Source organism: Cinclus cinclus, chromosome 1 (assembly GCF_963662255.1).
Source record: "Cinclus cinclus chromosome 1, bCinCin1.1, whole genome shotgun sequence".
Taxonomy (NCBI): domain Eukaryota; kingdom Metazoa; phylum Chordata; class Aves; order Passeriformes; family Cinclidae; genus Cinclus; species Cinclus cinclus.
In genome coordinates this window covers 83,948,817-83,964,447 of record NC_085046.1, presented here as the reverse complement: position 1 = coordinate 83,964,447, position 15,631 = coordinate 83,948,817, and positions in this window count along the sequence as shown.

The window sequence follows — 15,631 nt, the reverse complement described above, 5'->3', positions numbered from 1 at the left end:
GTGGGGACAAAAATGAGGAAGTTGATCTTCTCTATAAAATAGAAAGTAACCAGCAAGTAATGGACCAGAATTATGCAGGTTCAGTGGAAATTTAGAAAGTCTCCATCACATAGAAAAACGTGTATTTTTGTGTCAACATGCTGATGTCTCATCTGGAATCATGCACACACCACCTTTTCCTCTCAAGTCTTTTGTCATCAATAAAACATAAAATATGCTTGCAAGCATAAAATCTTGGAAAATTTACCCTTATTTTAACGTGTGGGTGTGGGTGTGGGTGTGTGGGGGTGTGTGTGTGTGTGTGTGTGTGTGTGCATGAACAGCATGTAATCTTTATTCCTATTTCCTTGTCATTTCCTATATGGGAAATGTACTTCTAATGATAACTAGAATATAATAGTTGTGTTGTGTTTTAAAAGGCAGGTGTCCTCATTTATCTATTTCAAGCTAAAAACCCTTCATTTTTTATCCTAGGACAACTGTCTATAAACATACCAGTATGTTTCTGCCAAAAAAGCTCAGATATCCTAGGCAAGTTTCTTCTGACTGCGATACTCTGTTCTAGCAGAGCACCACAAACCACACACCTTGTAATAGTCAGAGCTTGGTGGTGATAACTTTAAGCTCTTTACTAATTAGGGCAGGCTTTTAGATGCAGAATATAATTCATTTTCCTAACAGAGAGCCATGTGACTGTTATATGGTTTTACATCATCTAAATCTTCATTCTGCTTAAAGACTTTTTAGGCCATACATGGAACTGATCAAAATATGGAAAAGGTTTATAAAAAACTTTATTTTCTGGGTCATTCAGAGGATTGGGAAGCTCTTAAATCAAGGGGGAAAAAAATGGAAAAATACTACAGGATGAGTAGAATTGGTGCTACCCAAAATTTGTGCTCAAGTAAGTAAAATCTTGACTACATCTGCCCAGGTATAACGTGTTTGATAATACTGGTATGTCCTAATTAAGAAAACAACATTCAGGCAATTGCTGTAGGAAAACATTTCTCAAAAACTTTTTACTGAGAGATCTGAGTATCTGCCCCTGTTTAACTATTTATGACAAAGAAAGAAAGATGAACAATGAAGACTGAAGAATTTTAGATTCTCATACCATGTTTAATGATAATAACAGCTGCTTGGTTTAGTCATCCCAAAATCCAAGAAAATTTGTTTTGCATGTTCAACAAAGCCATCGTCTGCTTATGCCAACCACCTAGACTGGATAGCAGTTAGTGGTAGAAATAACAACTCCTTGGGAAGACTGATGTCCAAGAGTGAGCAGAAGGCTGAGCCAAGTCCACTGTGCATAAAGGGATGGCCACCAGCTAGGAGCCACACTCATCAGATACCTGGAGCAAGTGTCCTCTTTTCCCAAGCCCATGGTGCTGTGGCCACTGCTACCACTGTGCAGAAGTCATTTAATTGTTTATATTGGTTTTATGTCTGTGAGTGTGAGAACAGGAGTTATTAAACATATGGTAGACCCATCTCACCTTTTCTACACTACTATAGAGATATTTGGTTACTGTGAGGCGTAGTTCAGTTCTTTTGGCTAAATTCTCCCATGGCTGAATCAGACCTTCATGTGTCTTTCTGTTTTTCTTTATACCTTTGGAAAATTTACATCTTTATTGAGGGACATAAAATATTTATAATAATAATATTGGCAGTAAGTAAATATTTCATGCCTGTGCTCTAGTAAGATATTGCCCCAGAACTCTATGTTCAAAACTCACAGTTTGCCCTCATCCTTAGGCCAAATTATAATATTTATAACCCGATATAACACTTCACACTAGATAAATTTGCAAAGAGAGGATATTCATTGCATAATTTTAAGATGGAATGGATTTAAAAGTATGTAAAGCACATAGATGAAATCTGTTTTAATAATACATATACTTTTCCTACTAGTTTGTTATTTATAATTTATCAGGGTTAATTATTCTTCTGTTGCCTCTGACAAGGCTGTATAAAGGGTGACATGAAAGAGTAAGAGGTGAAGAAAAACTTCTGTATAAAGCTATTTGATTTTTTTCCAAACTTTACAGCTTGTATATGTACAGAATAATTTCATGAAACACACTTTATTTGCTAATTTGTTTGGTTTTCTCCTTAAAAGAAACCCAAACAGAGCCCCCTCCAAAAAAAAAAAAAAAAAAAAAAAAAAAACAAAAGCCCAAAACAAACAAACAAACCCTAAAAAAACAAACAAATGAAAAAAAAATCCTCAAAAAACCAAAGAAAAAAAATCCCAAAAAACCCACAAAAGCAGACAAAACAAACAAAAAAGCATTTTGCTATATTCAATATGGCAAAGCCCCTACAGGATAAAGATTTTGTTCAGTGCATACCACTGATAATGTAACAGTGATGTAGGCAAATTCTAAAGAATTCCCTTTTACAGTATCACTTTCTTAGCAGAAAATTATAGGTGGAATAAAATTAATTGAGGAAAACAGGTAGTGTAATCAAATTACTTTATTCTTTTAGAAATCACACTTATTTTATCCATCTCTGACTGGTCTACAGTTTATAGTCCTTCATAATCCATTTAAGCAATTTATGATGTGCGAATTTTTCAACCCAAAGCACATAAATATAAATTAATAGGTCAGAGCTGGTGACGTCTAAATATTCCCAAATACAGCAAAATATCTATTTTATGTGTGATTTTCATGAATATGTGGAATTAGGAGGCCAATTATATCCCTAACCTTTGTTTAAATAAATTACATAATATTTTTAAACAATTGTGATTTCAAGTATGTCTCAATAATGTCTTGCATTATATTCAGGATTGCAATAATTGCAAGTGAGTAAAGAATTTAATCCAGTTCCCAAATTTCTGAATCCCAAGCAATTTCCTTAAGAATCGCTTTTTAATTGAAATTGTTTTAATTGAAAATTAAACTTTCTTGTGTGTATTCAAACACCTGAAAATAAGAGTAAGAACAAAACCACTTTTTCTGATATTTTTAAAGTTCATCCTTTTTATCCTAGATGGTTGAAAAACGCAATAATTCAAACCATAATAGGTACAGTGTGCCATGCATATCACATCTATATTATATTTTACAGAAAGTACAATGTTGGTGTTTTGTTATTCTGTTACTCTAAAAAAAATCCTATATTATCTTAAATATTGCTTCTTATATATTCAACAGAGAGGTGAAGCTCATAGTGAAAAATATGCACTCAGATTTGTAAATGGATGTTTCAACTCCCTTTCCTCCTGACATAACATGCTGCGCATGCACAATATTGAAATTTACCAGTAATATGCCAAGCATTTCATTCCCTGGTAATTCCTTTGCAACAGTGAGATTTGTCTACTTACTTCTTTGGCATAAATATCCAGCATTAACAATTGCTATAACAAAAGAAGGAGCAAGAAGAGAGACAGTTTGAGCCTCTAACATCACACATTTCCAATACACAGTGCACTTATTTCTTAGTCATTAGAACTGACGTGGTGTGTGGGACCTGAAGGATGTGTTTGCAAATGATTTTCAGAGAAAGTTGAATATGTAATCAAAGATATTTATGAACTTGCCGCACCCAAACTCTCTTGTAGTAGCATGAACTCTATTCTCAGTCAAAAAATGTTACTGACACAGTTCTCCACAAGAAGCCTTTCTAATGTAAATGCCTTTGTCAGCATGGGGGGTTGGAAAGAAGGAATGTGACAATCGGGAGATTTTGGTTATCACAGCTCTGAAGGAAAACATGAAAGGCAGAAGAGTTTTTACAGACACAGTCAACAAGAAGACACGAAGACTCAGGTATTCAAATTTTGGGAAGATATTGCATATCTAACTACTAGAGTAGAGTAATTCTAAAATAAAAAGTAGGTGGAAAGCATAAATTTAGTGTCAGAAAAAAAAACAAATATAACTAACATTTTGCTTAAGTATTCATGTTAAAACTCACAGAAACATATAGGTAAAAATTCATTGACCATTTATATCAGAAGGTTATTGCATTACACTGTTATTTTCTCATGAGCCATGGATTTGCCTTGACTGTTATGAAGCTCAGTTTAGGGATGCATCCCACTTGTTCCTTTTGCAAACCACTTCCAAAGTCACGGCCATTTCTTATTTCAAACAATTTTTAATTTTCTTTAGTTCAGAAAAAGAGAGGAAGAATATTTTCCAAAATTGATCCTAATAATATTTACCTGCAAGTAATTCAGAGACAACTTGCTTACTGATTTTCACTAGAAAAATTAACACAAGCTCCATATAATTTTAATTGTGTTAAATATATATGTGTTAAAACCTCATGTAATGACCACAATAATCGGTCACTACTTGCTTGTGTTTATGAAGTAAATCTATCAGAAACCTAATTAATCACAGACACAGGATTAAATGTTGCCTCCTTTTAACTTCCACTCTTGACTTAATCTCTGGAAGCCAAACTCATTCTATTATTATAATGATAGCTCTGATTGTTGTATTGGAGCAGCTCAAATAATTGTTCAGAGGGAAGAAATTATGGAGTTTCTCTCTCCCACATTTTGTTTTATTAACATGGCTTGAGTTGCAAAGGTTTGTGGCTTCTGGCTTCCTGGTTCTGACTCTCAGTTTACAAAGCCCAAAGATTAAACATCAGTAGAGTAACCCAAAAAAGAAGGAAATTTGGTATATTTGCTTTAAAGGCGCCCCTGAGAAGCTATTTACTCAGCACCAGTAAAAGCAGGAAAGTACTGAGCCTTTTTCAAATATCTCAGAGATTATCCTAGTATTCAACAAGAACTGGTAGTATAGTACTGGCTATTGAAAAATAAGTTTTTTGTGTTGCATTATGACTACTGGGAGTTAATTTTACCTTTTTTTTTTCTTTTTTAGTTGGAATATAGTGCATGGGCAGACAATGTTGTATGAGATTTTCAGCTAAAAAAACTGAAGTCATTAAAAGTCTGCTCTTTTTAATGTGTGAAACACCTGTATCAGCAGGTACAATGTAGTTGCAATGTAGTTGGCTTTTTTCTATTTATGACTTTGCAGGGACAATATAGAGGTTTCAATAAAACCTTTTTTTCCATTCTGTGCTCATGTGTAAAATTCAAATTGCGATTCCTAAAGTTCGTAAAACATCCTTATGCACAGTGAAAGAAACCAGTAAGTGGAAATTCTTGGGTTTATGTTTAGATATTTCTTCAGATTAAACTGACCTTCTCACAATGTGAATGTCACAGCAACATTCCTTTTCTAATAATCTCTTGCCAGGAGGTATTCTTATCCACCCTTGCTCTCCTTGATAGTGTATCCAAATAAAAAAAAAAAAAAATTGAATTTTTTCTTCACAGTGTTTCTTCATTTTCTTTCTCCCCTATTTGCTATTATTGTATTGATTTACTGGGAACTTAATGGAATTTCTGTATCTATCTTCACTTTACTTAACACACTATTAGCTCCTTCATCAACTTTTTCATTTTCTTCTAGTCCTCAGGTAGTATATCTCAGAGAGCTCACATTTTCACTTTCATTGAATACCAGCTTGAATGCAATGATAACATTTACAACAAAGATTTTCCAGAATCTGTATGGCCAGAAGTGCTTGATTGAAGTAGCAATATTTTCATCATGTGATCGTAATATTCTTTGCACAAACCCAATAAGATAACTAATACAGCCCACCTGTCCACATCAATAACACCATCCTAAAGGCTCATTTCAGCATGACAGTCTGGAGAATGCCCCACAGTGGGTTCCTGTTATTATCTGATTATTACTTTTATTGAGAGAGGCTTCTGCTCGAATTAAGGTGCCAACAAGACCCAATGTTGAAGTCAATAGTATGGATTTTATTTAACAGCAAATATGAGGTATAGAGATGGAAAACAATACGAAAAAGAGAGAGGAGAAGAGAAAGAGAGTGACAGACAGCAATTAAGAAGTAAGATAATCAACCCCCTGAGGATCCAGTGGTATCCCACTGATCCTTTTCTTCTGGACTTTTCAGTCAAGATGGGAGGAATGGGGGTGTTTCCTTCAAAACATATGGTTGAACATACAATGCATTAATACATGTTCAGGTACACATGGGTGTCAGGGTTTTTTGTTTTCCAATACTTAAAGCGCGAGACTCGAGGGCAGTCTCCCCGACCAACCTCTAAAGGTCCCCTGATATCAGGGCTAAGGTGGTGAAATGAGGAACGGGTCCACACCACAGCTCTGGAACTAAATACTTTAATAACCATAAAATAAAATGTGGGACAAGGCCCAAAACACGCGCACACACTATGAGAGCTAAGGGTAGAAGACAAGGCTGAGGGAAAATCCAGGGTATTTATAAGGGATGATGAGAGGTGGGTCCAGGGTGAGAATCCAATGGGTAAAGGGAAAAGTGGTGCAAGGGAGGAGTAATATGGGGCAGTAACCAGTAAGGTAGGATGGGTGGAACAATGCGGTGAACATAAACCAATGGGGGTACAAGGATACAAGAACTTTCCAGAACTGGGAGGAGAAAAGGGATGACATAACTGGGAATAGAGGTAACCAATGGGAAATGAGGGTTATAAAGCTTTGCCATAACAGTTTTAAAACCTTTGACAACTTTCTTAGGAACTGTTATAAACTTAAACAAATGCCCTCCGAGGTCTGGGGCCAAGGGGCAACTCACCAAAAACACTGGTCTGGCTTTGGATGTCAGCCAGCTCGATTCCCACACATGGGAATGTCCGAGCACCTGCCCTGTGGGGGAAGTTTTACGCTGTCTTTTTCAACACACTCTGAATCTGTTGCAACACTTTGCATGATGTGCAGCTCTCTGATGGAAGACCTCAGAAATGTGCCTTCTGGGTCACTTCAGGTGTCTTTGACAGTTTATGACAACTTGTAAGACATGACAGCTTCCCCTTCTATGAAAGTCCCTTGTAAATGTAACCTTCATGGTGAGGATGGAACAGGGGAGTGACTTCTAAAACTGAGCCAGTTTGTGTAAGGGAGGACAATCCAGAGGGTCTGCTTCTTATTGGGATTATAGTCTGTAGTGATGGGGGTTCACCTCTCTGAACCACAGGTTTCATTGTCACACACCCAAAACCTCTCCTTCCTCCCCTTGATTGTGGGGAGAAAGTGTAAACCCACTCTCCCCAAACAAACTTGAGGGCTGTGGCCTCCCCCTCAAACACAGCCAGAGCTGATTTTCAACACACCTGCAGAATTTGGATTTCCTTCTGAGCACACTCCTCTTCCCCAGCCTTGTTTACTTCTTCCTAGACCTGAGATAATTGGACAGTAGTGCCACCTTTATCTTACCTAAAACTGGTGTCAGCTGTCTTAACTTACTGTCCAAACTTCCATCAGGAGTCATATTCGAGAGGCTGGGCTTCCGTGGTCTCAGATGAGCAGTCACTTTTTAGAACAGTTTGCTACAACGGGCAAAGTCCTTCAGTGATTTCAACAAACCATCACTTCCCTCACAACTAGTTGCTCCTCATGAGGTTGCCCATCGGCAATAAGTACATGGGATCTGAGCACGGGTTCCTACTGAGTTACAGGGACCTGAGTAACTGTAAATCACCTTTATGTAAGGATTATATAACACTGAACCTAATATTTTTCCATGCTACAGGAAGAAAACCCTCACAGAGAGAGACAAGCAGGCCCATCCCCACCCCACACCCCTTGGTACCTGCCAGGCACCAGCTGCAATTTGGTAACCCCCACATGCACAGGGAACCTTCCCTGCACTGCTTCACAAGGGCCCCCTAGTCCTTCTACAGAGAGACAACCAGAACACACCCACTCAGCGACAGAAAAGAGTCATTTACAGTCAGTAACTGGCATTAACCAGCTCTAGTCAAAGTATGTGGATCTTGGGCATCAGCTGGGCAGCTGTTGGCCAGGTGGCAAGGGCTGAAGTGACACCTGCCCACAGCCCAATTCCCTCTCTGCCATCCACACCTGCCTGCATCCTGGTTTTTCCTTCTTGACTGCCCAAGTGGCAGCCAACCAGCTCCGTGGGCCTTTCTCCCACCCCTGCGAGGTGACTGTCCTGGTGGCTTGGCTCAACTCTTGAGGTCCTCCCAGACTGAGGTCCTCCCATCTCTGCCATGCCCATGCCCATGCCACGGCTCCATTGAGCCATCAGCAGCTGAGGGCACACACAATACGACACAGGCAGGGCCAGTATCCCAAAAAACATAGCACTTCAACCATATTTTCTTCTACCCTTGATTACTTGATTCTTAAAAGGTGACAGCAACATGTTTTCCCTTCCTCTCTGAACACAGGCACACTCCTTTTGCACCAGAGTATATACACATACATAGCTGAGGGGTTATTTTTCCCCACTTGCATGACATAGACTAATCCATTAGATTTCAGGTGACTAGGTTTTCAAGTAGTATCACATAAATATACTAGATTTGTATAGTGCCAATAATCAAATCCTTGCAGTTTTCTGGTAAGTACATACAGGAAAAACAGAATTTCTGTACAACAGCCATAGAGAATATATAATAATTTCCATTTAAAAGCAAACAGTTAAGATGCCTTTCAACTGATCTGAGGCAAATTCTGTCGGACTGTGTTCATATGCACTCATCAGAAAACATTTGAATAGATACTCAGTTTCAAAGCCACATGATGAAAGATGAACATTCACAGTTGAATCTCCATGAATAATCCAAGAGAGGCCCATTCTCCAGGGCTCCAAAAGAAGTATTTCACTGAATGTAATTGTCTATACACAGGTTTTACCTACAGTTCTAATAATGAAAATATTCATTTTGGTATTTCAAAAATGAATTCTCAGCACTCTGAGACTGCAATAGAAACAAGGCATAAGAAAGTGTGCTCACAAAGGGCGCATGTGTCTGCCTGAGACTGCCAATGTGCTTATTTACTTTGTGCATAACCACAGTCAAAGCAGGAGTTTGCAGTTTTCCAAGATTTTGTTTGCCAGGAAGCTCCCTTTTGGCCTTAAGACTCTGATTTTAGCTTTACCACTGTGTCAGTATTTGAAAATGTCAGCAACATACCAATAAATATGTTGATAAATTCACCATCAACAGCCTTTCACACAATAGTGATCTTGAGCAGATTAGTAGTGTGCATAGACCAGAGGAAGAGTCTGTATGTTTTACAACACATAACACTTTTTACTGATTTTATACTCAGTAATGAAGTTGCTGGATATTGATCACAGCACACTGCACTTTGATTAAAAAAAAGTCTAAAGGGAAGAAATTTAGTATTTACTATCAACAAGACCAGAATATAAATGAGTAACATTTTTATTTCTGATATTTAGTGAATCTGATTTCTTGCTTTATTGTCCTGACTTTATTTCAGTACCTTGAAAGTATTTTCTATGAAAAATACATTTTCTGTTTAAAACTGTAAGCTTTGTGATAGTTTATTTAGGATTGGTGCTAGAAATATTTTTTTTTTTAAATTTCTACAGTTAAAAAGATAAACTTTTGTTTTCCCCACTCTCCCAGTCAGGCTTGAGATATTTTTCCTGCATCACCTTCTCTGAAATCACAGAATGATGAATAATCATTAAAAAAGAAAACCTGCTGAGAGACACACTCAGCATTGAAATTTTCAGTCAGAACACTTGAGGCTTGGCAGTGTCACAAGCATTTTGAAATCAGAGACAAAATTAAGCAATTTCTTAATACAGAGAAATGATAACTTTAAAATAAAGTCATTCGTATTTTTAGCCCTGGTCACTTTTTCACTGTGGTAGCCAGGAAAATAAACTTTTCTTCTTGTGATATTTCAGAAAATAAGAGGAACTAGTTTTATTAATATCAAATAAAAGGAAATTCACTGCAAAAATACCTGATGCTCCATGTTAAAAATGCATAGCAGTGTGACCACAAATGAAGAGGAATTTTGCATATCTTTTCACATATAATATGTCTTGTAGACAGTGGTCTTGTTCAAGTCAAACTGTGTACCAATGGACAAGGGAAGTAATTCAAGGTCCATATAATCTGTTCCTACTTGCCTCTTTCCCATCACCCTTGAACTCACTTGCTAAAATCAGACACATTTAAAAGTATGCAGAAAACAAAGATTATTATTTACCATGGGGATTTGCAGCTGGATAAAGGACATGCAAATTAGGAGAACCTCAGCCTTTATAAAATAGTTTTGACAGCTGTAAACCAGTTGATTAGGAAATGTACAAATACCAGTCAATAAGTCACCTTGTATGCAGGGAGGCCAAGGCATGTCTTCTCTCTGGAGCAATAAAAGAGCAGGAAGTGAGATTATCCTTTGGGGAAGTTTTCAACCAGGGAGACAGGATGCCAAGCTCCATTGGTTTTGCTCCTCACAAAACAACCTAGCTGTACATCACATCCTACAGAAAGATGAACCACACAGCAGCCACTTTCACTACATTTTCATCACTTTGTATTTATACCTCTATCTCATGCACAACAACATCCTATCACACAACTTCAAGTCTCTGGTCAGTCAGAGCTATCTTCTCTCCCTTTAACATTTTATTAGTTATTAAAGAAGTGAGAATCTTAAAAGCTTTATATAACTTGATTACCCCCTTCAATCCTCAGAGACAGCTTTCCAGAGCTACCCTGTATTTGAAATAAGCATGTTTGCATGGTACTTCTAGTCATGAGAAAATCAGTTCTCTGTCTACAGAGTTGCATGAGTAGTGCTGAATTCTCTTGCCATTCTATCTTGCAGAATATGGATTGAAAAGTAGGTAACAGCTTTTTGGGGGAGGATATTAATAAAGGATTTATGGAGATAACAAAACTGTAAAGAAAGGAAGCAGGAGGATGGGAGATTCAAGATAGTTCTGTGAGCACAAAATCATTTAGTGTTATATTCTGCAGAGTCCAGAGCAGCTTCAATGGCTGAACAATTCAAATAGACAGAAGGGCCTCTTGACAGCTGTCAAAAGAAGTTCACAAAACAGTATAGGATCATAGCCTATATGGTTTGTTAAGTCAGCACATGATCAGTCTGTAACATTTTTGTATGTCCAAGAAGCACTTACTGGACTGAGTTTCCCAGATGTATTTGTGTTCTTCCTAGCTGAGATGTACATTCCGTGGCCTTTAAACAGCAACACTCTCTGATCTTAATGTTGCTTCATTACAAGTTAGTTCTTTGTTTTTTGTCTTAAAAACATTAGATTATCATTCAGCTGATGGGACTGCAGGGCTATTTGCTGTGTCCAGTAAAGAAAAGCACTCAATGTATTTAAAATACTGACACCTTTTTTTATTGTCTTCAGTGCAAGACATACTTCTGCAAGTGCACAAATTGAATAAGTACCTGAGAAGATAATAAAGAAGCTTCTTTCTTTCTTTCTAAACTGAAAAATTAACTTTCGAGAGAGATGCCAAAACCTCAGTACAAAGAGCAACAAAGGATCTGGCAAAGAAAGTTTTGTCTGGACAATCTGCAAGAGCAACATAATAGTACCCTCATCAGTTCAAGCCTATGATTTCCAGATGCATGCATATAACGGTTACTAGCTACAGAAATTTAACAACACATATGGACAGAGTTATGTAAGTAATAAATTTTAAAAAGTTTGCTCTTTGAAAAGAGGTATCCACTAAAGACAAGCAGAAGCCTCATCTACAACTTTCCCTTGCAGTATTGGACCGCATATGTTTATGTGTTAAGTGTTTAAAGTCTTGGATCATACAGAGCACATGCATAGTTTTCTCATTAATCAGGATTAAGGCAAAGAAATAGTTTAAGCCATTACAGCTGTAATTCCTAAATGATAACTAAGCAAGATATAGTAATATGATTGCATTTCCCATAAGCTTATTGTAATTTACTTATAATTACTGTAATCTCTACAAACATTCTCATAAATTTGGTTTTAAGCAGAGCATTGATTTAATAGCATCTTTAGAGGAATAGTGTACATCTCTTTTACCTTTCCTCTCTGACCACATTACAATAACACCTCAGGGTAAAATATGTGAAAGTAATAAGGAATACATTATTATTGTTACTTCTTCCAATTAATAATTTATTTATCCTGGCATTCCTATGGCTGCCTTCAGCCACATATCAAATTGAAGCCAGGTATATTCACTTAAGCTCAAAAGGAAGAAAGATTTGAGACAGATGTAAACTGCAAGTGTCCTGGTTTTAGCTGGGATATAATTAATTTTCTTCCTCACGGGTAGTAGAGTGCCATGTTTGTCAATTAGTATGAAAATAACATTGATAACACACTGGTGTTTCAGTGGTTGATGATATTGTATAGCCACCGATAACGCATCACTCACAGTCTTGACTCACTTCAAAACTTCAGCGCTAAAAGTCACCCAACCTAACAACAACCCTCTACCCAGCCTCCATGTGCTGCAAAAGCATAGGCTTCAAGAACTGACATCTTCCCTTGTTTAAAGAGCTGATACAACACAGCTCAGAAAATATGATCCTCATCTGTGTGACAGACTTCACAAATCCAAGTGGGCCTGAGTGTGTGGTATTTCCCTCACTGAGCTGGAGATCTGAGGAGGTTTCATTAATTCCTTCCCTTTTTGTTTTTTTTCACTTTCACCTAGAAGACATGTAGAAGTGCAGCACATTTATGTCTAACAGGTTAATACCATACAGCTGGACCTACATATATCTATTCCCTAATATATGTGTGAATATTCAGTAACAGTAAATTACTTATATAAAGAAAGTATTGTTCTGTTATAAAGAGTATTAAAACCAGCTTATAACAGAATTGTATTTCTATTCTTTTTTTTTTTTTACTTTGGTGCTCACTTTACAGCTAGCATGTAAAAGGCAATTTTCTAGTATATTGCAATGGAAGAGAAATAAGCTTTTTAATAAACTGGTAAATGCCCCTTCTTTGGATGTGTATGTTCATTTTATTATACTTCACCTATATAATATCAAGTAAATAGGACAAACATAAGAAAGAGCAATACAAATTTTATTTAATAAGTAGATTGTAGAGATTCACAGTTTGGCTCGAAAACACCAAACCTTGCACTTTACTAAAACAAACAAATCCTTTAAAAAAATCAAGGATGTTTTTCTGTAGATTGGTGAAAGCAATCTCCTACTTCTCTCTTGTGCAAGTTTTTGTATGTGAGAAAAAAACTTGAATTTGGACATTAAAAAGAATTCTAAAACCTTCCTAAAATAAACAAGTAATAATAGAGACTTTTCAAAGGTTTACCTTGCAACATTAAGGAAAAATTTCATTTTTATTCAGCTTTAAGGATTTATATTTTTTTTTACATAATTTCAATGCAAATGGTCTTAGATATCAATCAGTAAATTAATACTTACTTTTATTTTATTTAGATGAAAGCCTACACATGTCCAAGAGTTTTGGAAGTGAAATGTCATGAGCTGCCTTTGGACAGATCTTTATTCTAAAGTTGGAGATCTATATTGTTTCATTCCCCACTTGTAACCTCTCCTGCACAGAAGAAATGCATTTCCTTCAGGTGTCTAAGTAAGGTAAATATTTGAACACTAGTGTTTTCAAAAGAATGAAGACAAAGTTGTCATAGAAATTACTTTGGAGAATGGCAAAAGTTGATAAGCCACAAGATAGAATACAGAGCTGCATGTAAAATGTGAAAAAAAATAATAATAGGGATAAAAAAAGTTTTCCTAAATATCCAGGTACTCTAGCAATACTGTTGCTATTAAGAGAATTTTTCTTGAAAAAGCTAAATCTCTCCAGTTTGAATAAGCCTATACATGCCATCTGGCAATCTTGATATTTTAATGTCTTTCTCACACTTTTTTTGCGATTAACAAAATAAGACTTTGCAAATTACAAGAGAGCCAGTAAACATAAATTTTGCCCTAATCATGCCTTTGCATACTTACTATCAATGGCTGTGCCCTACATTTTCTTGCTCTCTAGCTGATGTTTGTAGCCCTATTCCAAACCTCAAATTGTTTTAAAGATCAAATTTCAGTATACTGCTAATTTACCTATTGTGGTGGTTTTTATTAATTTCCTGAAATAATGATGAAATAGTTCTCTGTCAGGACCTGGGTGGTCCCCTTTAGACCTGACAAGAACCAACCGGCACCTGATTTTCAATATTGACACTTTATTATACCAATGAAAATTTATGTGCCTTTGTGAACACACATGTAAAGATGAAAACCCCCAGGAATTTCTCTTTTTGGTTCCGACTGTTCAGCAGGTAACTAACCTGGCTGGGCTGGGAGCACGCAGTCTGCAGGCCAGGGTCCCGTCCCCTGGAATGGAATTCAGCCAGAGCAACACACCATTGTTCCTGCCTGGGGCCTTGCTAAGATCCTAGCCCTTCCACCAGCTTGGCTCTTGAAGATTTCTCCATCATAAACAGCTCCCAGTGGCGGCCTGGATGAGATCACATAACCATCTGCAGGCCCGGGCAAGTTATTAACTCTTTCACTGCATCAGAATGAGACTTGCAGACACTTTGTTCTCTTTCCTGAGTGAAAGAAAAGGTCAGAGATTGAGACACACACAAAAACAGCATGAAAATGTTGAAGTCAGACAAAAGGAAGAGTCAGGTCTGAGATGAGAGATTGAGAAGATGCCCTAATTTGGATGGAAGTTTTTTTTAAGCTATGGAGAAGATTATGATTGATAAATTAGACACTCTTGTTCCCCTATAACTTATGAATGCTTATGGGGTGGATGAAATGTTCCAACTGTAGGTATGAGCAGAGGCATTCATGTTAAAGTACTCAGATGCTGAAGTAACCATGAGAAGTTTGAACAGAGAGGAGAGATGAAGACCTTATTGACCCCCAGGGAAGAAGGAGAAAGACCTCTGTTTTCAGAGGATGACAAGAGCCTTTGCTTGAACTGCTAATCCTTAAGCTTTTGTACCCCATAAATTGACATGGTCATCCATAACAGTTGCAGGAAGATTGTCAGTTGAGGAAGAGATTTTCACACAGTGATCAGATTTCCATTCTCCCACACGGCCGACCACTGTGATATCGAGGGCACAAGAAAACTGTTGTGGAGAGGTCTCCATAGGCTGAAGAGAGAAACTCCTCTCCCTGAGTAAATTGGAGAAAGATTGTTTTAGAGGTGGTAGAGTTCTGATGAAAACCTTTGTTTGAATAGCAAACAGACTGATCTGTTTTTGTACATTGTCAGTGTGAAAGAAAAGAAGTTTGGGAGGAGGAGAAGTGTTCTAAAAGTTTTATTCTGATTCTTCTTATTTTTTCCTTGTCATTTTTAGTAATAAAGTTTTCCTTTATACCCTTCAAAGTTTGACCCTGTTTTGCCTTTCTCCTAATCCTATCTCACAGTAGGAAATGAGTAAATAATTCTTGTGGGCATGGTAACAATTTAGCCAGTGCTTAAACCCACCACAACAATTAGTGCATTGGCTGGGAAATCTCAAATTAACAAATCAAAACCACTAACTACACTATGTAATCCCATATGGTGGGAAGCAAAGAGTTGCAAGTATTAGAAGATGGTGAACCACAGAGATAGGTACAAAATCAGACTTTAAGATGGCGTTTTCTTTTTTGCATATTGTCACTTTGGAAATACTCTTTTTCCCTTTCTTGGATGGCAAAAGTTGAAAACAATGTTCATGAATTAAACCCACATGAGAAAGACCTGATTCAGCTGCACTAAATCACTAAGTGCCTTTGTTCTG